The 27,110-nt window shown below is 40.2% G+C and overlaps 1 protein-coding gene and 1 pseudogene across 2 annotated transcripts in view; one reads left to right on the forward strand and one right to left on the reverse strand.

Annotated features, from left to right (window-relative positions):
- The window catches only part of ATP11C (ATPase phospholipid transporting 11C), a 174,188-nt gene that overhangs the window by 27,621 nt on the left and 119,457 nt on the right, over window positions 1-27,110 (forward strand). The gene's annotated exons all lie outside the window — the stretch shown is intronic.
- LOC132482814 (U6atac minor spliceosomal RNA) lies at window positions 15,635-15,747 on the reverse strand (annotated as a pseudogene).

Genomic DNA, 27,110 nt, shown 5'->3' on the forward strand with positions numbered 1-27,110 from the left:
GATGTGGATTATGGCTTTTTAGGAGGAAGACTGGAGAAGTGAAGGGCTGTCCTCATCACATCTTATCCACCATGCGTAGTATCAACATGACTTTCTACGGTGATGTTAACTTGATCACTTGGCTGGGGTAGCATTTGTCAGCTTTCTTCACTGTGAAGTTAGTCTTTTTTAAAACAGATTTTTACTGATTTTTCTACCTCTATGATTCTGGAGAGGAATATGGTCCATTTCATTTATTTATTCAACAGATGTTACTTTAAGTTAAAGAAAACATGGTTTTAGGTAAATTTTAGGGTTTTATTCCCCCCAAGGCCCACTCTTACTAATTGCAGAAATAAACCATATTTAAGGAATAGTCAATACTTTGTAGGTAACAAAAGTTGGTCAAGGTCAAGTTGTTGGTGTACAGTGTATATTTGTTGAGCTTTTCTGAATATACTGAGTTTTTCAACAAAATTCTGTTTGACCAGTGATGAATATTGTTAAATAATTTAAATCACATTCTTCAAATGTTACGGCATCTCAGTTATTCATGATTTACCAGTTATTAGACTTTCTTACCTTCTCTTTTCACTCATTTTATATTCAGAAGTAATACTGGAAATGAGACCCTTTCTATCTTCCCAGCTTTTGTATAAGTACAAAGGATTATATAGATATTATGGATCAAGCAATCTCCTGCTTATTTACATTCTTTCAAATGCTAGTCACAGTAACAGATGAAGATCAGAAAGCACTAGGAAAGGCTTCCCTGGTGGAGCAGTGTTAAGAATCTGCCTGCCAATGCAGGGGACACAGGTTCGAGCCCTGGTCCGGGAAGATCCCACATGCCACAGAGCAGCTAAGCCCATGCACCACAACTACTGAACCTGCATTCTAGAGCTCGCGAGCCACTACTACTGAGCCCACGTGCCACAACTACTGAAGCCCACGTTCCTAGAGCACATGCTCTGCAACAAGAGGAGCCACTGCAATGAGAAGCCTGCGCACCGCAGCGAAGAGTAGCCCCCGCTCGCTGCAACTAGAGAAAGCCCACACACGGCAACAAAGACCCAGCGAGCCAAAAATAAATAAATTAAAATAAATAAATTTAAAAAAAGAAAGTACTAGGAAAAGAAGAGTTTTGCTCTCGAAGAATGTGTCATGCAGCAGATGAACCTCTAGGATGAATTTGACTAATTCTCCACAGCAGCAAAGTCACATAATCAGATGGTGTTGCTTGAGGCTTTCTCTTGCTTTGGAGTTGGATAATCTAAATTGTGTAGCCTCTAGTGGATTTTCATTCTGTCATGTATCAAGGAACGTCTGTGCAGGTGGAAAGAGGTTTTCTGTTGGGCTGTGTGTGAGCTCAGTGGGAAGGGTTAAAAATTAGAAATGAATGCTTTTAACTCAATTTTTCTTCCAAATAACAGACATCTCTACCAGATTTGATGACACTGCAAACATGAAAGGAGCAGAGACATCTGGGTGTTATCATAGGCTCTGCCACTACTTGTGTAGTTTTGGGGGTAGGTTTTTTTTTCTTAATAAATTAATTAATTTATTTGTTTGTTTTTATTTTTGGCTGCGTTGGGTCTCCGTTGCTGCACGCGGGCTTTCTCTAGCTGCGGTGAACGTGGGCTACTCTTCGTTGCGGTGTGGGGGCTTTTCATTGTGGTGGCTTCTCTTGTTTTGGAGCACGGGCTCTAGGCACACAGGCTTCAGTAGTTGTGGCACACGGGCTCAGTAGTTGTGGTTCACGGGCTCTTGAGTGCAGGCTCAGTAGTTGTGGTGCACGGGCTTAGTTGCTCCACGGCATGTGGGATCTAACTGGGCCAGGGCTCGAACCCGTGTCCCTTGCATTGACAGGCAGATTCTTAACCACTGCGCCACCAGGGAAGCCCGGGGGTAGTTTTATTATGTGACTTCCCTTGGTGGTCCTCAGATTTTCATCCATATAGTAAGAGTGGATAGGTCAGAGCATTGCTTATACCCCTCAAGACCATGTAAGTTTGTGGTTCAGAATGGGAAATAAGAGTAGCAGTGACTTCCGGGTAAGATGGCGGAAGAGTAAGACGCGGAGATCACCTTCCTCCCCACAGATACACCAGAAATACAGCTACACGTGGAACAACTCCTACAGAACACCTACTGAACGCTGGCAGAAGACCCCAGACCTCCCAAAAGGCAAGAAACTCCCCACATACCTGGGTAGAGCAAAGCAGAGAGATTCCCGCACAGAGGAGCGGTGCCGAGCGGCACTCACCAGCCCGAGAGGCTTGTCTGCTCCCCCGCCATGGAGGGCGGCGCTGGAGCTGAGGCTCGGGCTTCGGTCAGAGCGCAGGGAGAGGACTGGGGCTGGCGGCGAGAACTCAGCCTGAAGGGGGCTAATGTGCCACAGCTAGCCGGGAGGGAGTCCGGGAAAACTCTGGAGCTGCCGAAGAGGCAGGAGACTTTTTCTTCCCTCTTGGTTTCCTGGTGCGCGAGGAGAGGGGATTAAGAGCGCCGCGTAAAGGAGCTCCAGAGACGGGCGTGAATCGCGGCTGAAAGCGCGGAGCCGAGAGAGGGGCGTGGGACGCTGGGGCTGCTGCTGCCGCCATCAAGAAGCCTGTGTGCGAACGCAGGTCACTGTCCACACCGCCCTTCCGGGAGCCTGTGCAGCCTGCCACTGCCGGGGTCCCGGGATCCAGGGGCGGCATCCCTGGGAGAACGCACGGCGCGCCTCGGACTGGTGCAACGTCACGCCGACCTCTGCCGCTGCAGGCTCGCCCCGCACTCCGTGCCCCTCCCTCCCGCCCGGCCTGAGTGAGCCAGAGTCCCCGAAGAGGCTGCTCCTTTAACCCTGTCCTGTCTGAGCGAAGAACAGACGCCCTCCGGCGACCTACACGCAGAGGCAGGGCCAAATCCAAAGCTGAGACCCAGGAGCTGTGAGAACAGAGAAAGGGAAACCTCTCCCAGCAGCCTCAGAAGCAGCGGATTAAAGCTCCACAATCAACTTCATGTACCCTGCATCTGTGGAATACATGAATAGACAACAAATCATCCCAAATTGAGTAGCCAGGAGTCAGTGCTGTGCCTCTGAGGTGGGAGAGCCAACTTCAGGACACTGGTCCACAAGAGACCTCCCAGCTCCACATAATATCAAACGGCGAAAATCTTCCAGAGATCTCCATCTCAACACTAGCACCCAGCTTCACTCAACGACCAGCAAGCTACAGTGCTGGACACCCTATGCCAAACAACTAGCAAGACAGGAGCACAATGCCACCCATTAGCAGAGAGGCTGCCTCAAATCATAAAAAGTCCGCAGACACCCCAAAACACACCACCAGACGTGGACCTGCCCACCAGAAAGACAAGATCCAGCCTCATCCACCAGAACACAGGCAGTAGTCCCCTCCACCAAGAAGCCTACACAACCCACTAAACCAACCTTAGCCACTGGGGACAGACAGCAAAAACAACAGGAACTACGAACCTGCAGCCTGCAAAAAGGAGACCCCAAACACAGTAACATAAGCAAAATGAGAAGACAGAAAAACACAGCAGGAGAAGGAGCAAGATAAAAACCCACCAGACCTAACAAATGAAGAGGTAATAGGCAGTCTATCTGAAAAAGAATTCAGAATAATGATGGTAAAGATGATCCAAAATCTTGGAAATAGAATAGACAAAATGCAAGAAACAGTTAACAAGGACCTAGAAGAACTAAAGATGAATCAAGCATCGATTAAAAACACAATAAATGAAATAAAAAATACTCTAGATGGGATCAATAGCAGAATAACTGAGGCAGAAGAACGGATAAGTGAGGTGGAAGATAAAATAGTGGAAATAACTGCTGCACAGCAAAATAAAGAAAAAAGAATGAAAAGAACAGAGGACAGTCTCAGAGACCTCTGGGACAACATTAAAGGCACCAACATTCGAATTATAGGGGTTCCAGAAGAAGAAGAGAAAAAGAAAGGGACTGAGAAAATATTTGAAGAGATTATAGTTGAAAACTTCCCTAATATGGGAAAGGAAATAGTGAATCAAGTCCAGGAGGCACAGAGAGTCCCATACAGAATAAATCCAAGGAGAAATACACCAAGACACATATTAATCAAACTGTCAAAAATTAAACACAAAGAAATCATATTAAAAGCAGCAAGGCAAAAACAACAAATAACACACAAGGGAATCCCCATCAGGATAACAGCTGATCTCTCAGCAGAAACTCTACAAGCCAGAAGGGAGTGGCAGGACATAATTAAAGTGATGAAGGAGAAAAACCTGCAACCAAGATTACTCTACCCAGCAAGGATCTCATTCAGATTTGATGGAGAAATTAAAACGTTTACAGACAAGCAAAAGCTGAGAGAGTTCAGCACCACCAAACCAGCTTTACAACAAATGCTAAAGGAACTTCTCTAGGCAAGAAACACAACAGAAGGAAAAGACCTACAATAACGAACCCAAAACAATTAAGAAAATGGGAATAGGAACATACATATCAATAATTACCTTAAATGTAAATGGACTAAATGCTCCCACCAAAAGACACAGACTGGCTGAATGGATACAAAAACAAGACCCATATATATGCTGTCTACAAGAGACCCACTTCAGACCTAGAGACACATACAGACTGAAAGTAAGGGGATGGAAAAAGATATTCCATGCAAATGGAAACCAAAAGAAAGCTGGAGTAGCAATTCTCATATCAGACAAAATAGACTTTAAAATAAAGACTACTAGAAGAGACAAAGAAGGACACTACATAATGATCAAGGGATCAATCCAAGAAGAAGATATAACAATTGTAAATATTTATGCACCAAACATAGGAGCACCTCAATACATAAGGGAAATATTAACAGCCATAAAAGGAGAAATCGACAGTAACACAATCATAGTAGGGGACTTTAACACCCCACTTTCACCAATGGACAGGTCATCCAAAATGAAAATAAATAAGGAAACACAAGCTTTAAATGATACATTAAACAAGATGGACTTAATTGATATTTATAGGACATTCCATCCAAAAACAACAGAATACACATTTTTCTCAAGTGCTCATGGAACATTCTCCAGGATAGATCATATCTTGGGTCACAAATCAAGCCTTGGTAAATTTAAGAAAATTGAAATTGTATCAAGTATCTTTTCCGACCACAATGCTATGAGACTAGATATCAATTACAGGAAAAGAGCTGTAAAACATACAAACACATGGAGGCTAAACAATACACTACTTAATAACGAAGTGATCACTGAAGAAATCAAAGAGGAAATTAAAAAATACCTAGAAACAAATGACAATGGAGACACGACGACCCAAAACCTATGGGATGCAGCAAAAGCAGTTCTAAGAGGGAAGTTTATAGCAATCCATCCCACCTTAAGAAACAGGAAATATCTCGAATAAACAACCTAACCTTGCACCTAAAGCAATTAGAGAAAGAAGAACAAAAACATCCCAAAGTTAGCAGAAGGAAAGAAATCATAAAAATCAGATCAGAAATAAATGAAAAAGAAATGAAGGAAACGATAGCAAAGATCAATAAAACTAAAAGCTGGTTCTTTGAGAAGATAAACAAAATTGATAAACCATTAGCCAGACTCATCAAGAAAAAAAGGGAGAAGACTCAAATCAATAGAATTAGAAATGAAAAAGGAGAAGTAACAACTGACACTGCAGAAATACAAAAGATCATGAGAGATTACTATAAGCAACTCTATGCCAATAAAATGGACAACCTGGAAGAAATGGACAAATTCTTAGAAATGCACAACCTGCCAAGACTGAATCAGGAAGAAATAGAAAATATGAACAGACCAATCACAAGCACTGAAATTGAAACTGTGATCAAAAATCTTCCAACAAACAAAAGCCCAGGACCAGATGGCTTCACAGGCGAATTCTATCAAGCATTTAGAGAAGAGCTAACACCTATCCTTCTCAAACTCTTCCAAAATATAGCAGAGGGAGGAACACTCCCAAACTCATTCTACGAGGCCACCATCACCTTGATACCAAAACCAGACAAGGATGTCACAAAGAAAGAAAACTACAGGCCAATATCACTGATGAACATAGATGCAAAAATCCTCAACAAAATACTAGCAAACAGAATCCAACAGCACATTAAAAGGATCATACACCATGATCAAGTGGGGTTTATTCCAGGAATGCAAGGATTCTTCAATATACGCAAATCAATCAACGTGATACACCATATTAACAAACTGAAGGAGAAAAACCATATGATCATCTCAATAGATGCAGAGAAAGCTTTTGAGAAAATTCAACACCCATTTATGATAAAAACCCTGCAGAAAGTAGGCATAGAGGGAACTTTCCTCAACATAATAAAGGCCATATATGACAAACCCACAGCCAGCATCGTCCTCAATGGTGAAAAACTGAAACCATTTCCACTAAGATCAGGAACAAGACAAGGTTGCCCACTCTCACCACTCTTATTCAACATAGTTTTGGAAGGTTTAGCCACAGCAATCAGAGAAGAAAAGGAAATAAAAGGAATCCAAATGGGAAAAGAAGAAGTAAAGCTGTCACTGTTTGCAGATGACATGATACTATACATAGAGAATCCTAAAGATGCTACCAGAAAACTACTAGAGCTAATCAATGAATTTGGTAAAGTTGCAGGATACAAAATTAATGCACAGAAATCTCTGGCATTCCTATATACTAATGATGAAAAATCTGAAAGTGAAATCAAGGAAACACTCCCATTTACCATTGCAACAAAAAGAATAAAATATCTAGGAATAAACCTACCTAAGGAGACAAAAGACCTGTATGCAGAAAATTATAAGACACTGATGAAAGAAATTAAAGATGATACAAATAGATGGAGAGATGTACCATGTTCTTGGATTGGAAGAATCAACATTGTGAAAATGACTCTACTACCCAAAGCAATCTACAGATTCAATGCAATCCCTATCAAACTACCAATGGCATTTTTCACAGAACTAGAACAAAAAATTTCACAATTTGTATGGAAACACAAAAGACCCCGAATAGCCAAAGCAATCTTGAGAACGAAAAATGGAGCTGGAGGAATCAGGCTCCCTGACTTCAGACTATACTACAAAGCTACAGTAATCAAGACAGTATGGTACTGGCACAAAAACAGAAAGATAGATCAATGGAACAGGATAGAAAGCCCAGAGATAAACCCACGGACATATGGTCACCTTATCTTTGATAAAGGAGGCAGGAATGTACAGTGGAGAAAGGACAGTCTCTTCAATAAGTGGTGCTGGGAAAACTGGACAGGGACATGTAAAAGTATGAGATTAGATCACTCCCTAACACCATACACAAAAATTAGCTCAAAATGGATTAAAGACCTAAATGTAAGGCCAGACACTATCAAACTCTTAGAGGAAAACATAGGCAGAACACTCTATGACATAAATCACAGCAAGATCCTTTTTGACCCACCTCCTAGAGAAATGGAAATAAAGACAAAAATAAACACATGGGACCTAATGAAACTTAAAAGCTTTTGCACAGCAAAGGAAACCATAAACAAGACGAAAAGACAACCCTCAGAATGGGAGAAAATATTTGCAAATGAAGCAACTGACAAAGGATTAATCTCCAAAATTTATAAGCAACTCATGCAGCTCAATAGCAAAAAAACAAACAACCCAATCCAAAAATGGGCAGAAGACCTAAATAGACATTTCTCCACAGAAGATATACAGACAGCCAACAAACACATGAAAGGATGCTCAACATCTTTACTCATTAGAGAAATGCAAATCAAAACTACAATGAGATATCATCTCACACCAGTCAGAATGGCCATCATCAAAAAATCTAGAAACAATAAATGCTGGAGAGGGTGTGGAAAAAAAAGGAACACTTTTGCACTGCTGGTGGGAATGTGAATTGGTACAGCCACTATGGAGAACGGTATGGAGGTTCCTTAAAAAACTACAAATAGAACTACCATATGACCCAGCAATCCCACTGCTGGGCATATACCCTGAGAAAACCATAATTCAAAAAGAGACATGTACTAAAATGTTCATAGCAGCCCTATTTACAATAGCCCGGAGATGGAAACAACCTAAGTGTCCATCATCGGATGAATGGATAAAGAAGATGTGGCACATATATACAATGGAATATTACTCAGCCATAAAAAGAAATGAAATTGAGCTATTTGTAATGAGGTGGATGGACCTAGAGTCTGTCATACAGAGTGAAGTAAGTCAGAAAGAGAAAGACAAATACTGTATGCTGACACATATATATGGAATTTAAGAAAAAAATGTCATCAAGAACATAGGGGTAAGACAGGAATAAAGACACAGACCTACTAGAGCATGGACTTGAGGATATGGGGAGGGGGAAGGGTAAGCTGTGACAAAGTTAAAGAGCGGCATGGACATATATACACTACCAAACGTAAGGTAGATAGCTAGTGGGAAGCAGCCGCATAGCACAGGGAGATCAGCTCGGTTCTTTGTGACCGCCTGGAGGGGTGGGATAGGGAGGGTGGGAGGGAGACGCAAAAGGGAGGGGATATGGGAACATATGTATATGTATAACTGATTAAATTTGTAAAATAAAAAAAAAAATTGTACTTGAAAAAAAAAAAGAGTAGCAGCAATATGGGCTGTCTACCCAATTTCATGGTATGATATGATACAGTACATTAGGGAAAAGATTTCTGGGTAATAGCTATGAGGCATAGTGCTTTTAAGATATGTATTCTGGGTTAGGGAAGTGGTGGTAGGTAGAGAAAGTGGAGGTGGGTGAACAGAGATCTCTATACACTGAATTCCATATTCCTCTTCCTTGGTCCTTCCCATGTGACAGGCTCGCTCTTTCTCTTTCATTGCCAATCTTCTCTAACCATGGCCTTGCCTCATGCTGTCTGATGTTGGGAGGGCTGTGAGGGCCTGCTGACTTCCGTGTCTTCACTGCTCTCCAGTGGACAGAGTTGGGTCAGGTCAGCCCTGAACGAGGCTTTGGGCCCCAGCCTGTCCTGAGCTGGAGAGAATTTGGGAACCTCTGGCTGCCAGCTCAGCAGATCGGCATGTCTGCTAGTCTCATTCTGACTTTGTGTGCTTACATTTTTTAAGGCTGCTCTTGCTTAGTTCCTTGTAATTAAGACTGGCCTTGTACTTCCATGCCAGAACCCGGGCCCCTCTGTGAAGTCCTTGTGTGGGTATAGTGGTTGGTGCTGCAGTTGCTCCAAGGGTAGAAATATGCTTTCTTTTAGCCAGGCCTCTCCAGAACTTGAACTCTGCCTGGACTCATGCCTGTGTTTGGGACTCTGCTACCCATTGTTGATTTTGTTGATGCTCACTGACCAATTGCTTTTTACCAGATTTACCTGTTATAGTATTCTGTCTGCTTTCTCCTTGCTGAGTATCCTGATGTTTGCTCATTGACCACCTATCTGGACCTCTGCCTGTTGCTGCCCACTCTCCTTTGCCAATTATGCTCTCTTGCCTACCTGGATTTCCTCCTAGAGCTTGCTTCTGAGTCCACCTCCAAGCACCTTCCCTCCAATTCCTTCCCTCCATTATGGAGGTGTCTGTATAGATGACAGGGCCTGATCTACCGTGCTGCCTGCCTTCAGAAGCTTAATTGTGACAGTCACTGTTTTCCATTCCCTTTATAAAAATCTGTCACCTTTTAGCTGCCTTAGTTTGTTATTCCCTGATATTATAAACTCACTCCTTGACGTTTTTTATTTGACCATTTTTTTGTCTTTCCTTAGAACAAATCTCATGTATCCCCTTTTCAGCCACTTGTTACTTTCACAGGGAGTGGCCTCAAATCATAAATCTTCACGTTGGAAGAGACTTTCAAAGACATCTAGTTCAACTTTCCATGTGATGGGTAATTTACCAACTCCCAAAATAACCCATCAATAACATTTTCGACAGCTCTCAACTGGTTTCTTGGGCCCCAAACTATCAATTCATTCATATATTTATTCACTTATTCATTCAGTCAACATTTAACGTCTACTTTTAGCCAGGCATTCATATGTGTGTGTTTGTGTGTGTGTGTTTGTCACCATTCCTGTCCTTAGAGAGCTGCTACTCCGGGGGGATAGAGAAATAAACAATCACGATTGCTAGCTAGAGGCATGCAGTGGGTAGGGGAATGGGTCATTTCTTCTGCATGACTGAAGGTTGGTTCATGGAGGGGCTCTTTCTGCCGCTTCAATTAACACCAACTTTCTGGTCCACCACCAGCTTTTCAGCTACTCAATAAAGAGAGAGGAGAGTCTCCTTTCTGCCTCTGTCTATCCTTGACTTGCCCTTGGAATCATCTTTCTAAATGCAAGTCTTCGTTTGTTACTCCCCTGCTAATAGGCTCCCCACTGTCTACCCCACAAACAGACATCTAGCTCTTTGACACAACTTATGAAGCCCTCAGCCTTCTGGTTCATGCTTGCCTCTCCAGTCCCATACACACCATTTTTCATCAGGCTCTCAGTGCCCCCAAATTTCGTGCAGTTTCCTGGCTACATCGTGCTTACTCACACTTCTCTTGCATATGTTGTTCCCGCTACCTGGAATGACTGCCGGTCTCATCTCCATGGTGAACTCCCGGGACACTGAATGCCTGATGGAAAATGGTACACAGGGAGGAATAAATCACAACTCTGACCTTCCTTTTCCATTAAGGTGTACTTTGACCTGTTTGTTGGCTGCTGTTGCCCCTTATACACCCCCATGCCTGCCACCCGAAGATTGTAAACTACTCTACACCAGGCAGTTATCTCTGTGTCTTCAGCCTTAACACAGAGACTGGCCCAGAATGGGCAGTCAATAGATATGTGTTGGATGAATGGATGAGTAAAGAAATGAAGACAAGTCTTCTATAGTCTATTTTTCACTTTAGGTCTCCCTTGGAGCATTGAGAATGCTACTGAGAAGACTCCTACCATTGTTTTGACTGTAGCTCCCTGCCAACCTAGGACCACGCTTACTGGCTTATCCATGGCTAGACACCTGCCTGCAACTATCACTGAACAGCCTACCTGCCATACAGGGAGAAAGGCCCTTTGGGGGTGGGGGGAAGGTTGGACAACTCTTTTTTTTTATTAGTTTCTGCTTTATAACAAAGTGAATCAGTCATACATATACATCTGTTCCCACATCCCTTCCCTCATGCATCTCCCTCCCTCCCACCCTCCCCATCCCACCCCTCCAGGCAGTCACAAAGCACCGAGCTGATCTCCCTGTGCTCTGCGGCTGCTTCCCACTATCTATCTACCTTACGTTTGGTATTGTATATATGTCCATGCCTCTCTTTCGCTTTGTCACAGCTTACCCTTCCCCCTCCCCATATCCTCAAGTCCATTCTCAAGTAGGTCTGTGTCTTTATTCTCGTTTTACCCCTAGGTTCTTCATGACATTTTTTTTTTAATTCCATATATATGTGTTAGCATACAGTATTTGTCTTTCTCTTTCTGACTTACTTCACTCTGTATGACAGACTCTAGGTCTATCCACCTCATTACAAATAGCTCAGTTTCGTTTCTTTTTATGGCTGAGTAATATTCCATTGTATATATGTGCCACATCTTCTTTATCCATTCATCCGATGATGGACACTTAGGTTGTTTCCAGCTCCGGGCTATTGTGAATAGAGCTGCAATGAACATTTTGGTACATGCCTCTTTTTGAATTATGGTTTTCTCAGGGTATATGCCTAGTAGTGGGATTGCTGGATCATATGGTAGTTCTATTTTTAGTTTTTTAAGGAACCTCCATACTGTTCTCCATAGTGGCTGTACCAATTCACATTCCCACCAGCAGTGCAAGAGTGTTCCCTTTTCTCCACACCCTCTCCAGCATTTATTGTTTCTGGATTTCTTGATGATGGCCATTCTGACTGGTGTGAGATGATATCTCATTGTAGTTTTGATTTGCATTTCTCTAATGATTAATGATGTTGAGCATTCTTTCATGTGTTTGTTGGCAGTCTGTATATCTTCTTTGGAGAAATGCCTATTTAAGTCTTCTGCCTATTTTTGGATTGGGTTCTTTGTTTTTTTGCTACTGAGCTGCATGAGCTGTTTATAAATTTTGGAGATTAATCCTTTGTCAGTTGCTTCATTTGCAAATATTTTCTCCCATTCTGAGGGTTGTCTTTTGGTCTTCTTTATGGTTTCCTTTGCTGTGCAAAAGCTTTGAAGTTTCATTAGGTCCCATTTGTTTATCTTTGTTTTTATTTCCATTTCTCTAGGAGGTGGGTCCAAAAGGATCTTGCTGTGATTTATGTCATAGAGTGTCCTGCCTATGTTTTCCTCTAAGAGTTTGATAGTTTCTGGCCTTACATTTAGGTCTTTAATCCATTTTGAGCTTATTTTTGTGTATGGTGTTAGGGAATGATCTAATCTCATACTTTTACATGGGGTTGGACAACTCTTCACCTTCTACCTGGCAGCCTCTGCTGCCAAGATAAGCTTCTCTCCTGTCTCTTCAAAACTCTAATCAAGAGAAAGAAATTGCACAGAATGAAAATGCTTCTTTCCTGTTCTGGTAAATCAGAACAGTTGTAAAGTGAGGAGAATTAGTACTTGAACAAGTTCCTGTCTTATTAAGCAATACTTTGAATGAGTCATCTACAAACTCAAGCAATTGGTGAGAACAGTTAGTGGCCATTTATCATTTTAAGTTGATCTGTTTCAAATAAATAGCAAATGGGGTATTTTGGTCCTAAATTTATCCCCTTCTTATGAGAGAGCCCTTTTTTTTTTGCATAGTTATATCAATGAGCAGTGAAAGACACACAACACTGTCATGAACTTTGTCCTCCTTGTCTGCCTGTTCTTTAATCATGAATCTTGAAATTTCAGTCAGAACTCAGCAGTTTTAGTTCTATTGGATGTAGATTTCTGCCTAAAATAGCCGGCCATTTCTGAGATAGTATGCTTTTCTTTAGGTTTATTGAGATACACTTTACATAAAGTAAAATTCACACTTTTTAGGTATGTACCAGTCTGTGAATTTTGACAAACTTAATATAGCTTGTGGCCACCACTGAAATCAAGATAATAGAATTTTCTGTCACCCAGAGTGTTCCCTCATGATCCTTTGTAGTCAGTGTCCTCCCTATGTTGCCAACCCCTGGCAACCACTGCTCTGATTTCTGTCTCTATAGTTTTCTCATTTCCAGAACCTCGTATAAGTGAAATCAAAATATGTAGCCTTTGGTACTGCCCTGGTGGTCCAGTGGTTAAAACTCCGCGCTCCAAATGCAGGGGGGCCGGGCTCGATCCCTGGTCAGGGAACTAGATCCCGCATGCCGCAACTAAGACCCGGTGCAGCCAAATTAATTAATTAATTAATTAAATACTAAAAAAATAATATGTAGCCTTTCAAATCTGGCTTATTTTGCTTAGCGTAATGCTTTTGAGGTCATCCATGTCATTGAATTTATCAATAGTTTGCTGCATTCTATTGCTGAGTAGAATTACATTATATGAATGTACAACAATCTGTTTATCCATTCACACCAATTGATGGACATTTGGATAGTTTAAAATTTTGCAGTGATTATGAATAAAGTTGTAATCGTTTACAGTTCAGGTTTTGGGTAGACATATATTTTTATTTCTCTTAAGTAAATACCAAGGAGTGGGATGGCTGGATTTTATGATGTGTGTTTAACTTCATAAGAAATTGTCAAACTGTATTTCAAAGTGACTGTAACTTTTTTTTTTTTTAATTCCAGTCTGTGGCTTGTCTTTTTATTTTTAAAATTTTCTTAATGTCTTTTAAAGAGCAAAAGTTTTAAGTTTTGATGAAATTCAATTGATCACTTTTTCTTTTATGGTTCATGCTTCTTCTGTCCTATATAAGAAATAATTACCAGGCTTAAGATCATGAAGATTTACTTCTGTTTTATTCTAGACGTTTTGTAGCATTAGGTTTTATGTTTCAGTCTAAGATCCATTTCAAGTTAGATGTATACAGTGAGGTTTGGGTTGAGGTTCTTTTTTTAAAATATAGATATGTCCCTTTGTTCCAGCATCATTTGTTGAAAGACAAAAAGACTATCCTTTGTCTATTGAATTAAGTTGGCATCTTCATCAAAAATCAGTTGACCATATACAAGCATACCTCATTTTTTGTACATTGCTTTACTGCACTTTGCAGATACTGCGATTTTTACAAATTGAAGTTTTGTGGCAACCCTGTGTCAGGTAAGTCTATCGGCTCCATTTTTCCAACAGCATTTGCTCACTCCATGTCTCTGTGTCACATTTTCGTAATTTTCATAATATTTCAAACCCTCCACTAGCAAAAAGATTACCACTTGCTGAAGGCTCAGATGATGGTTGGTGTTTTTTCGCAATAAAAATAAAGTAGCTTTTAATCAGGGTATGTACATTGGTGTTTTTTTTAGACATAATGCTATTGTACACTTAATAGACTACAGTATAGTGTATATTTGACTTTCATATATGCACTGGGAAACCAAGAAATTTGTGTGACTCACTTTATTGCAATATTCACTTTATTGTGCTAGTCTGGAACCAAACCCACAATATTCTCTGGGGTATGCCTGTATATATATGGATCAGATTCTGTTCCATTGATCTATGTGTTTATCTTTTTACCAGTATCACACTGTCTTGAATAGTGTACCTTTATAGTAAGCCTCTAGATCGGTTGGTTTGAGTCCTTCAGCTTTTTCTTTTTTGAAATTGTCTTGGTTATCCTAGATTGTTTTTCCATATAAATTTTAGAACCATCTTATAAATTTCTAAGAAAGAAGCCAGCTTAGATTTTATTGAGCATTGACTTGAATGCTGAATTGGGGATGAATTGAATCTATAAATTAATTTGGGAGAGAATTGCAATATTGATGATACTGAGTCCTCTGATCCATGAACACTATACCTCTCCAATTACTTATGTCTTTGATTTCTCTCATTGGTGTTTTTTGTTTGTTTCTGGTAATTTTCAGCATATAAATCTTATAATACTTTGTTAGATTGATTCCTGAGTATTGCATATTTATTGGTTCTGTTGCAAATGGTGCCTATAAAACTTTCAGCCTCCAGTTGTTCACTGATGTATATAAAAATACAGTTCATTTTTGTAAGGTGGTCTTATACTTTCCATCCTTGCTAAAGTCACATACTAGATCTAGTAGTTTTTTATAGATTCTTTTGAATTTTCTACTTAGATAATTATGTTCTCTGTGAATAAAGATAGTTTTATTTCTCCTCTCCAGTTTTATGTATCTTTATTTTCTGTACCTTAACTGCATTAGCTAGGACTTTCATCTAGTATGATGTTGAATAGAAATGGTAAGAGTGGGTTCCCCTGATCTTAGGGGGAAATCATTCAGTCTTTCACCATTAAGTATGAGTTATCTGTAGGTTTTTTTCATAGATGATCTTCTTCAGGATGAGGAAGTTCCCTTCTATTTCTAGTTAACTGAGTATTTTTTAAAATTGTGAATGGTTGTTGAATGAATACCAGTTTTTTCTGCATCTGTTTAAATAATCATATGGATTTTCTTCCTTAGACTGTTGATATTGTAAATGGCATTGTTTGAATTAAGAATGGTGAACCAACCTCGCATTCATAGGCTAAATCCCAAATGACCATTGTGTATTATTCTCTTATATTTTTTGGATAAAAATCCTGGTTAGATGCCGCAAAGTTGTTGGCAATTCCTTAACCATATGAGTGTTTTATAGGTCACTAGAACCACTTCCATCCTTGCTATCCTTACCTTTGATACAATACAGGTAGGGTGCTGTTCTTCATCTTTATTTGATCTTTAGGCTATCAAAAGAGTGAGGGGAAAGGCAACAAATATAGTGAGTGTCTACGTACCAGGCAATGTGTATGTTTATTTAATTTAATCTTAATTGAAAATTGAGATCCAACAAGTTATTTGTACCACTGAAGTCTTTGGAGCTAGTAAATGGCACGGTCAGAACTTAACTGCAGGTTTGTTTGGTAAAAACCCATGATCAGCCCATTACATTTTAATGCCCCTCTCTGGAAATGAGTGTCTGAATGTGGCAGGGGAGGGGCGGAGCAGGGAACCGGGTTGGGTATGGGGGGCGGGGGGCAGTACTGCAGGGAGGGTGGAGGAAAGATTGACTGAGATTAGGAAAGGGAGAAACGTTCTACCACCTTTCATTGCCATCTAAAAACCTGAGCTTTTTAGATATCTTGGTTTTCATCTTATCTCTGCCATTTACTTGATTTATGGCACATTTGTCTCTCTGAGACTCATTTTTTTATTTTGTTTTTAATTTGAAATGTAGACAGACTGTTAACTTTGGTTGTTATGAGGAATAAAGATAATACAGGTAAAGTGCCATGTGCATAGAATGTGTTCAATATAATGGGGTCCATTACTGTCATCATTATTAATTTCCTACCATTAAACATACTGTATAACTGGAAATAATTAATTTGGGTTTGGAAAATGATTTCTGTAATTTGTTTAATTCTTTTGCCAAAATAGCCTAGAGCAAGTTCCTTTTTCTAAGAATGGACTTAGTTTCCTCTATTTTTTACCCGCCTCCTAAGTCAAAACAATACCAGTTTACTAAATCAGTTTGAAATTTGATTTAAAATCTCCTGCTGAATGCTTTGGGCTCTGGAAATGATAGTGTGCATGTGTGTCTGTGTGTGTGATCTGGAAGTGGTTGTCTCAGCCCAGAGGACTAGAGATGCCACTTTCATTTTACAGGAGCAACCAACCATTGATAGCCAGCTTCAGTCCCTTTGCTCATGCAGCTCTGATAGTTTCTGAGTCACTGAAACTCTCTTGTCTGACACAAACCACTTCAGGCTGTTTGGAGGTAATGATTCCTTTTTTTGGTAAGGTTATTTTGGTTATCACAAGTAGGGCCCAACAACTTCGGTGTTGCATCAGTCAAGTCAGGAGGTAGCAATGAGAAAAAAGGCTGACTCTGAGAAAGGACATCAGGCCACCATCAGATGACCTTTCTACTGTCCAGGACCTAAGGAGGGTTTTTGGCTCCAGCTGAAGCAATGCATAGCCTTTTGGGAATTGATTTTCATTATTTGATTTCCTAGCAGTACACTTCCAACTAAAAATGCTGTTTGACAGATGAAAGGAAAGGAAAATCAATTGTATTTTGAGAATTTTTGGATAATATCACACCATCCCTTGGTGTTGCTGCAAATCAGAATTGGTGGTCACTAGTCTTTTTTTTAAACAACTTTATTGAGGTATGATTGTTATACAGAATACTGCCCATATTTAATGTAAACAATTTGATGGATTTAAACATATCCATACACCCTTGAAACCATCAACACAATCAGGATAATATACATATCCATCACCTCCAAGAAAGTCTCCTCCTGCCCTTATGTTTATTTGTGTGTGTGTGTGTGTGTGTGTGTGTGTGTGTAAGAACTCTTGAAATCTACCCTCTTAAGAAATTTTTAAGTGAACAAATACAGTATTTTACATACTACTGTTTTCAAAGCACCTTGATAACATCTTCTAATATAATTGACACCTTAAGTAGGGTAGGTCTTATTTCTACTTTATGATGAAAAAATAGACCTGTGGGATATGTTTTCCCAAAGATCACCTTTGGATATTGCGCCAGTATCCAGAACCCAATTTTGGTTTTTGTCCAGTGTTCTTTGCATAAGACCTCTGGGTCTTAAGCCTGATCTGGCTCATTGACCTGGTAAACCTTCAAAAACCAAATGTTTAATGACCACCTTTGTCCCCACAGTTAGGATCAACAAATGTGATTGATGTCAGCTTCAAAGAGAGTTCATGAAACAAGTAGTTGGTGGGAGATAGTTTTGAGAGGAACTTCTACCCTTCATATGTATAACTTTCCCTTTCTAGATTGCCTAGACGGAGACTTCCAGTGTCCAAGCAGGAATGTTCAAAAGTTGGTCATTAAACTTTTGGGCTGGTTTTAATTAAAATGTTGGGCAGTGAGGTGAGGCCTAGCCTGGTAAATTTGGTGTGGCCTCTTGAGTAGTTACTTTGTGTTAAACACTTTCCTAATCATTACAGGGGCATAGAGATTAAAGCAAAACAAACAAAAAATATGATTCTACTCTTTAGGACCTCACAAGCCAGCAGACAAGATGGAAGCATAGACAGAGATGCTTCCATTTCTGCTTACTCCAGTCCATCCTTCATTCTGCCCACAGAACAGTCTTTTGAAAACACATGCCCTTTCCCTGCTTAAAACTTTCTGGTGGTTCCCTGTTTCTCAGAGGACCAAGTCCAAGCTTCTTATCAGGACATAAAAGGCCTTCTCTGATTTTGCCCAGCTTCTCCCTCTGTACCCACCCCTCTGGCCAGGATCCCAAATCTCAATACCCTGGTGACCTGGTTTGGGCTGTGTATGAGGTAGGTGCTCCTTTGTGCCCAGACCCAGTTCTGTCCTATGCATTCTTTTTCATGTCTAGTTTCTCCAGAGGTGACACTTGAAGGGATGCACGTTCCTTCATTTGTAATAGGGGGATGATGGGACTTCCTTGGTGGTCCAGTGGTTAAGACTCTGTGCTTCCAATGCAGGGGACGCAGGTTCGATCCATGGTCAGGGAACTAAGATCCCACATGCCGCAGCCAAAAAAAAAAAAAAAAAAAAAAAGGACAGTGTAATAGGGGGATGAATATCGGCACCTACATCATGGGCTTACTGTGAGGATTCAACCAAGTAACGCATGGTGAGGGCTTAGGCTGTGCCTGGCATAGAATATTTGTTCAATAAACGGTAGCTAGGTTTTATTATTATTATGCAGTAGAAGAATCAAGGGTGTGAGGGTAAAATCAATATTTCTAGGTGCTCAGAGCACGTCATGATTTTTCATGCCTCTGGGTGTTAACTCATGGTGGGCCCTCTGTCTAGAATGCTGTGTTAGTCTGGGTCCTCTGAGAAGGAGAAATTTAGGATTAAACGGCAAGGATTTTATAACCAACCACCTATGTGAGAGACAAGGGGGGTGAGGGAGGGGGAGATGGGAAGGGTGGGAGTGCCCATGATGCACGCCTGACCCCTAGTGAAGAGGAGAGAGAGTAGCTTAGGTGGAAGCTCTCTAGACTGCTATGCAGCTGAAGAAAGTTTCAGAAAAGCCTTTGGGGAGTCCAAAAGTCAGTGATCAGTACAGTCCTGTCCCTGATGTACTGTCATTGGTCAGGTGCAACCCATTGGAAGCGAGCCTTCAGCACAAACATTAGGATGAATTTCTGAGGCAGCAGCTCAATTGTGCTCCCTGTCGTTGGAGGCCTTCCTCTTAGCCTTCGTAAATGCCTTTCCTCTTCCATTGAACTCCTCCTGCTTGTACTTAAAGGGCCAGCTTTAAATGTTTCCTCTTCTGGGAAACTTTTCCTTGAGGGAAATTCTCAGCATGTCAGATGATGGTCCCACTGCCTACAATGATCATCCCTAAATCTCTGCCTAGTTAATTTCTTTTTGTTTTTGCAGTACGCAGGCCTCACACTGTTGTGGCCTCTCCCATTGCGGAGCACAGGCTCCGGACGCACAGGCTCAGCGGCCGTGGCTCACGGGCCCAGCCACTCCACGGCATGTGAGATCTTCCCGGACCAGGGCACGAACCCGTGTCCCCTGCATCAGCAGGCGGACTCTCAACCACTGTGCCACCAGGGAAGCCCTGCCTAGTTAATTTCTAATGCACTTAATTGAACCTCTAGCATCTGAAAAACTACTGGGTGCTCAGGAAATAACCGTTGAATGAATGAATGAGTTGGTAGGACTTGGACAAGCAGATCTAAGGGAGAAGATAGTTGAGGCAGAGTGAACTGCTTGAGCAAAGTCAAGTAAGTATGTCTTGCCCCAAAACTGTCATTTTAGGGAAAGTATATTATGATGCAAAACAGTGGGGGCAGAAGTTTTTTCCTGGCAGTTGAAAATGATTCATATTTGAGAACTTTGTTAAAAACAATGGTTTGAGTATTTCCTGAGAGACTTCTTTCCTGAGAGGAAACAGAGTTGATGGAAATGGAATTTTACTGCTGCCAGGAAAAGTATGATAAAGATCAAATCTCTTACAACTACTACCAGAATAGAAATTTCCATACAGCAGAGATTTAAAGGCCCACCTAATGGCTCATATGTATTTAGTGTTCAGTGCAGCTGAACTATAATTCTGTAATGGAATTTGACCAGTTTTGACAATCCAGTTTGTAACGTATGAATTAGTGAAGACTCATCTTGACATTTGCTGACGCTGCCAGATGTTGGCCATATTTTTGATGGAAAGAAACAGGGAGCTGGCCAGGATCCCAAATCTCAGTATCACTACCAACTGCCTACCACTGCCACATGTTGTCAGAGGAGATAGACATGCGAGGATAAGGTCCCACAAAATCACTCATGATCAGCAACTGGAGATTTAACTCCTAATCCCTATGTAATGTTTTACCCTGGTGACCTGGGTTGGACTATGTATGAGCCAGGCCCAGGCCCAGGCCCAGTTCTGTCTTATGCATTCTCCCTCATGTGTTGTTTCTCCAGAGGTGCCACTTGAAGGGGCCCAAGTTTATTTGTAATAGGAGGATGAATATTGGCACCTACGTCATGGGCTTGCTGTGAGGATTCAACCAAGTACTTCATGCTGAGAGCTTAGACTGTGCCTGGCATAGAGTATTTTTTCAATAAATAGTAGCTAGGTTTTATTATTAATATGAAGTAGAAAAAGCAAGGGTGTGAGGGTAAAAATCTTAATATTTCTAGGTGCATATTATAAAAGTTGGTTGTTCATGCCTTTGGTGAGTGCCTGTTCTGTGATAAAGCACCATGGGACTCTAGGCACATGGGGTGCTGTGGCCCATTCTGTAATTAATCTCACACACACAGTTGCTGATAACTAATTCTCCTCTCAAGTGAGGACAGTTCATTTTGGCTCGTACATAAGTAAAATCACCTACTCCTCCACTGTGCTTTCTTCTCTTTCTCATTGGCCCATCTCTCTCACCTTCACATTTCTATTATATTTCTTCCTAGGTTACATGGAAAAACCTAGGAAGAAATGAACCTGGCTGCATGATACAGTCCCCTCCTTTGATTTTTGTTGATCAGGATGGGAAACTCTTTGACCCAACAGCCCTTGCTTTACAGATCCTTTCTTCCATTTTAGTGGAATAGTTCACTTGGGATATTATGCATTTATTTCTGTCTTTCACTACTGAGTCACTGATTTCACCAAAGAGCTTCTCCTTTATGTATGTTTATACACATCTCTCTTTACCATATTCCTCCTTTTTTCCAAGTCTGCTGTTACATCAAGAATTACTCCCGTCTCACTTCTTTATCCTATTTGAAAGCCGAAAACAAGAATTGAATTATGACTGATAGGGAATAGAATATTATGATTGATGGATGTGTACCAAAGTAAAGGAAAGCCGTAAGTTTAAATAGGAAAAATAGTATTTGAAGTCCCAAAGGTATCTCATACTCAATATGTCCAAATCTGAACTTACTCTCTGTGTCTTCTCTAAGCCTCTGGCAGTTAACTCTCAAGATGTTTCTCAAATGGGTTTATTTCCTCCTGACTCCCATTGTCCTTGCCCTGGGCCTCACCCTCTTCATCTTACATCTAGACAATATAACTTCTTTCCTTATCTTGCTGGTTCCCTCTCTTCCCTAGTCTAACTACACAGTGTCACAAAAGGGTGTACTTTCTTTTTTAGCCTTTTGTATTGTAAAATGAGACAAGGATTCAAAACACCAAGCAATCAAATGAGTAGCTTAATACAGTATTACAAGGCAAACATACTTAAAATCTCCATCCAGATCAAGAGATGGAACATTGTCAGCCATGCCGAAAGTCCCCCTAGGTGCCCTATCCCAATCATAAACCTTCCCTCCTTCCAAAGTAATTGTTATCCTGAGTTTCATTTTTTTACTTTTTAAAAAAATGTTTATTTATTTATTTGGCTGTGTTGGGTCGTAGTTGCAGCACGTTGGCTTCCTTCTAGTTGTGGCTTGTGGGCTCCAGAGCACACAGGCTCAGTAGTTGCGACATGTGGGCTCTGTAGTTGTGGCACACGGGCTCAGTAGTTGCTGTGCATGCTTAGTTGCCCTGTGGCATGTGGGATCTTAGTTCCCCAACCAGGGATCCCCTGGATTGGAAGGCGGATTCTTAACCACTGGACCACCAGGGAAGTCCCTATCCTGACTTTTAAAGTAATTATCTTCTTACATTTTTTAATCAAGAGGGTTCTTTTTAAAAATATCAGTCTTGCCATATCCAGTTAGCTCTAAATTCCCTCACAGGTTTTCTCAGACCTACCTTTATAGCCTCCTTTCTATGACTACTTCTCTTCTCCCCAATACCCTGGTTTCTGGCCATACTGGATTATTCACAGGCTCAGATGCCTCTAGGTGTTTGCCAGATACCTCCAGGCATTTGCTCCTGCTTTTCCCTCTTTCTGGAGTTCCCTCCATTCCCATTCTCTGATGCAGTCCTAGACCCTGCTCAAATGTGGATTCTTCATTGAAGCTGTCCTAGATCTCTCTTCCCTGGGTCAGAATGAATCTCTCCCATGCCTGTGCTCTGTGCCCATTAGAGCTTTTTTTCTTGGGGTTGGTGGGGGGTGGGGTGCGAAGTCCTAACCACTGGGCCGCCAGGGAATTCCCTAGAGCATTTTATACATGCTTCCATTATTAGTATTTGTCATAGTCTCTGGTACCTAACAGATTGCTTAATGCATAGTTGGTGCTCAATAAATGTTTGTTGAAAGTATGAATCTGTGCAATCATTCTTTAAAGCTTTTTCAGGGTGTCACATTTTCTTCAGAATTGACACAAATCATATATTTGATCATATGATCAAGGTTGATGTGGACTCTTTTAGATGCTGTTGTTCTGAACATTACTACGGACATTACTACGGTTGAAATAAGTTTTTTCGCTGTATAAAGCTAGCACTCCTGTATTTTAATTCCTTGAGTTGTCTTAAAATGCTCAAGTTGTGTCACCCAAACAGGGACTGAAGTATGCTTTATTATAACTTAAGATTCAGATCAGTTTCTACATATTTATTTATTTATTAAAATAAATCAATAGGAGTGATTTATTTTAATTCAGGTTCTCTCTTTCATTTACATTTTATGTAACTAGGATAGACTGAGAAAATTTTGATTGACAGTTATCAGGATTTTTTTTTAATTGAAAAGTATTATATGTGGTTAAAACTTTTTTTAAACTATAGAAGATATAAAAAAGTTTACATCCCCGCTTCATTTGCAGCCCTATTCCCCAGAGGTAACCACTGTTAAATTTCTTGTCTGGGTGTTCAAATTGTTTTTATGTCTATTGAATCATATACACATTTGTGCATACACACATGCTCATACATTTATGCTCATGAATATATATCTTTTTTATATACACAGTTGGAATCATACAATATATAATATTCTTTAGTTTGCTTTTTTACTTGATGTGTGTTAGAGATAATTTCATATTGGTACATCTTGAGCTATTCTTATATTTTAACATTTGCACAATAGTCCATTGTTTGGATATTTCACCGTTAATTTAAACAGTCCCCTCCTGATGGATATTTGGATTATTCTGTTTTGTTTTGTTTTGTTTACTGTTTTAAACAATGCTGTTAACAAACATCCTTCTGTAGTTTTATTTACTCTTGTTTGTAGAATCACACAAGCTATTTTTAAAATAAAAATCAGAGTAATGATATTATTATTGAAAGTTTTTCTATTTTGATAGTTCATAGTTTAAAAATAAAGCCAGTGTAAAAAAACCTTTTGAAACAATAAGAATGAAAACCATCATCACACATTTGAACACACATATCTAAAAGTGTGTGTAAATATTAATGTGTGTAAATATTATTTTGAACAATAATAGCTACCATTTAATGATCAACGACACTATCTTATTTAATCCTCACAGCACTATGGGGTACTTGGTACTGTTGTTCCCAATATATAGATGAAGTAACTGATTAGAGAAAAGTTAAATGACTTATCTGGGGTCCCACAGGTAGTAAGCATCAGAGTGGGGACTCTAATAAAACAGTGTGTACTCAACAATAAAAAGACAAATAGCCCAACTGAAAAATGGTCAAAGGATCGTTTTGTTCCTAATTGAAGTATAGTTGATTTAAAATGTTATGTTAGTTTCTGGTGTACAGCAAAGTGATTCAGTCATATATATATATATATATATATATATATATATATATATATATATATATTATACATATATATTCCTTTTTAAGATTCTTTTTCCATTATAGGTTATTACAAGATATTGAACATAGTTCCCTGTGCTATACAGTAAGACCTTGTTGTTTATCTATTTTACATAAACTAGTATGTATCTGTTAATCCCAGGCTCCTAATTTATTCCCCCAACCCTTTCCCCTTTGGTAATCATAAATTTTTCTTTGTCTATGAGTTGGTTTATGTTTTGTGAATAAGTTCATTTGTATCATTTTTTTAGAAAAGGCTCAGAATATGCAGAAAGTAAGTTAGTGATTACCAAGGGCTGTGGAGGAGAGGAAATGGGCAGATGGAGGGTGACTGCTAACAGTTTCAGAGTTTCAATTTAGGGGATGAAAATGTTCTGAAACTGAATCATGGCGATAGTTGCCCAACTCCATGAACATATTATAAACTATTGACATGTACACTTTAAATATGTGGATTGATATATATTGTCCAGCACTGTAAAATCAGAGAGCCCTTAAAATATTGTTGCTCCTTAAAGGTCTGTCCTTGACTCTCTTTTTGTGGGGTGGTCCCATCCATTGTCATGCCCTCTATGTTGAATTTAGGCAGATGAAGAACAAATCTCTTGTCCAGACCAGTCCTCTCCCCTGACCTATATTTGGGCCTGCCTACTGAAGTGGGCCACTTGCCTTTCCCACAGACACCTCAGAAGTACTAGTGTGTCCCAAACAGCTCATTCCAGTCACAAATCTGATCCTTCTGTGTGCCCTCTCTGAGTGGGTGCTGTTCCCACTTACTGTCATCCATGAAATAAACCTCCCAGTCCTATTTGTTTTTTCCTCTAACAATTCCATCTACTCTTTTCCATTCTCATGGCAGAAGCTATCTATGGCCCAGGCCCTCAAAAGTTTCTGCCTAGGTGAATGTGGTCACATGTACCCCAGGGTGCTTGGTGCCTATCCAACCTTGCCTCTCCTTCTGGCCATCGTTCTCCTTAAACATTTTCCTTCAGCAATAGGGGAGCTCCTTGGAGATCACTCAGTCACTCCTTGCCATCTCCTGCCTTTGCACTTGCTGGCTCCTCTGCTAGATCTTCCCTCTTGTTTCTTAGTCTGTCTAATGCCTCATTTTTGTCAGACTAGCTTCAGGCATTAAATCTAAGAAGTCTTGGTTAACCCCTAACTGGGTTTGAGTTAGACACCCTCCTTGCCCCCTCTTGCCTATAGCTCTTCTGATGTTACACTCACCACACTGGATTATAATGATCTATTTGAGTGCCTGTCTTCTCTACCAGATTGTGAATTTTTAGAGACTACAGCCATGGGGGAAATCTTTATGTACTTTCTCCATGTCTGTGTGTGAGCAGGGTGAGGGGAGTCCGTCCTTTATTCATGAAGCCTCCTTCTCAGGGAGCCCTTTGTTCACTATTCTATCTAAAATTGCAATCTCCCCAAACACTTCTTATCTTCCTCCCTTGATACTGCTGTCCTTAGCACTTATGACTATCTATCATATTGTATATTTTACTTACCTTGTTTATTGTCTGTCTGTCTTCTCCCACTAGAATATAAGCTCCACGAAGGAAGGAATTTTTGTCTGCTGGCTAACTTGTATTCTCACTTCCTAAACCAGTACTAGGTACGTGGTAGGCACCCAGAGAATATTTGTTGAATGATTGAAAGAATGTTTGCCTCAGTCAGCTGCCTCAGAGAGTATGTTATGAGTGTACTGTCTGGAGCCACAATGCCTGACTTCAGATCCTACCCGTGACGTTTTATCTTTGTGACCAAGGGCAGCTTACATAAGTCCCTCTGCCTGAGTCTCCTTTTCTGTAAAATCGGGCTAAAAGTCGTTTACTGCACGGAGTTGTCATGTAGATTAAAAAAGTAGGTCTGTATAACGTATTACAAGAGTGCCTGGTAATTAGTAAATGTTCAGTAAGGATTAGTTATTATTATTTCTCTCTTGGGAAGTTGGCCTTAGAGATACCTAGTATAGCTACATGTTTATTTCTGCATTTCCAGAGCATAGTCTGTTATTGCTTGAAAGTATCAAATCATTCTTTGTGAAATAAATGTTTGAATGGAATTAAAACAGATTTTTCAACACTATTATTTTGTCTTTATATTAGTGTTTTGGATTTTTAAATAATTATTATAGCAGCTCGTTTAAATTAGATATGTGAATATCTAAAGGAAAAACGTAAACATTTTAGACAGAAATGGGAACTTTTGAACTTTGACCTTTATTAGAGCAGTAAGCCTATTCAGACTTCAATTTTTGAGGAATATTGTTACTGTTATCGAATTCCAGGCTAGGCTTGGGCTAGTAGATCTGTCTCAGTTGAGACCCTTTTTACCTCCTTGCTTCGTTTTCATCAGCTTCAGAGCCCTCCATCTTTTGCAGCCAGGAAGGAAATTGGTCCAGGCTTGTAAAGACTGACATCTAGTCAGGGTAGGTAGGCATCTTAGTCAGTTTCCCGAAATCTGATGCAGAAAGGCAGAAAACTACTCATTTTCGTATCTTGGAAAGTGAAACTGTATGTGTACTAAGCTCCATCTGGCAAAAGTAGTATTTAATATTTGTTCCTTACTCTTTTCAGAAAATGGAGGTGTGGGTGGTGGTGATGGAAATTAACACTTACTGAGTGCCAACTATGGGTCAGGCACTCTATATATGTTATTTTGTTTAATCCTTATAGGAATATAGTATGGTTCCAATTTACATATAGGGATACTGAGGCATATAGTGGTTAAGTAATTTGCCAAATATGACATACCTTGCTAGTAAGTGGCAGGGCCAGCGTTTTGATCCGAGGTCTTCTTGACGCCCACTGTCTGTATCAGTCACACACTTGGATAAGAGATCATACCATTATTGTTCATGTCAAATGTTGATAATTTGTTCTTTTGGCAAGTTTTGGCTA

Source organism: Mesoplodon densirostris, chromosome X, assembly GCF_025265405.1.
Source record: "Mesoplodon densirostris isolate mMesDen1 chromosome X, mMesDen1 primary haplotype, whole genome shotgun sequence".
In the NCBI taxonomy this organism is placed as follows: Eukaryota; Metazoa; Chordata; class Mammalia; order Artiodactyla; family Ziphiidae; genus Mesoplodon; species Mesoplodon densirostris.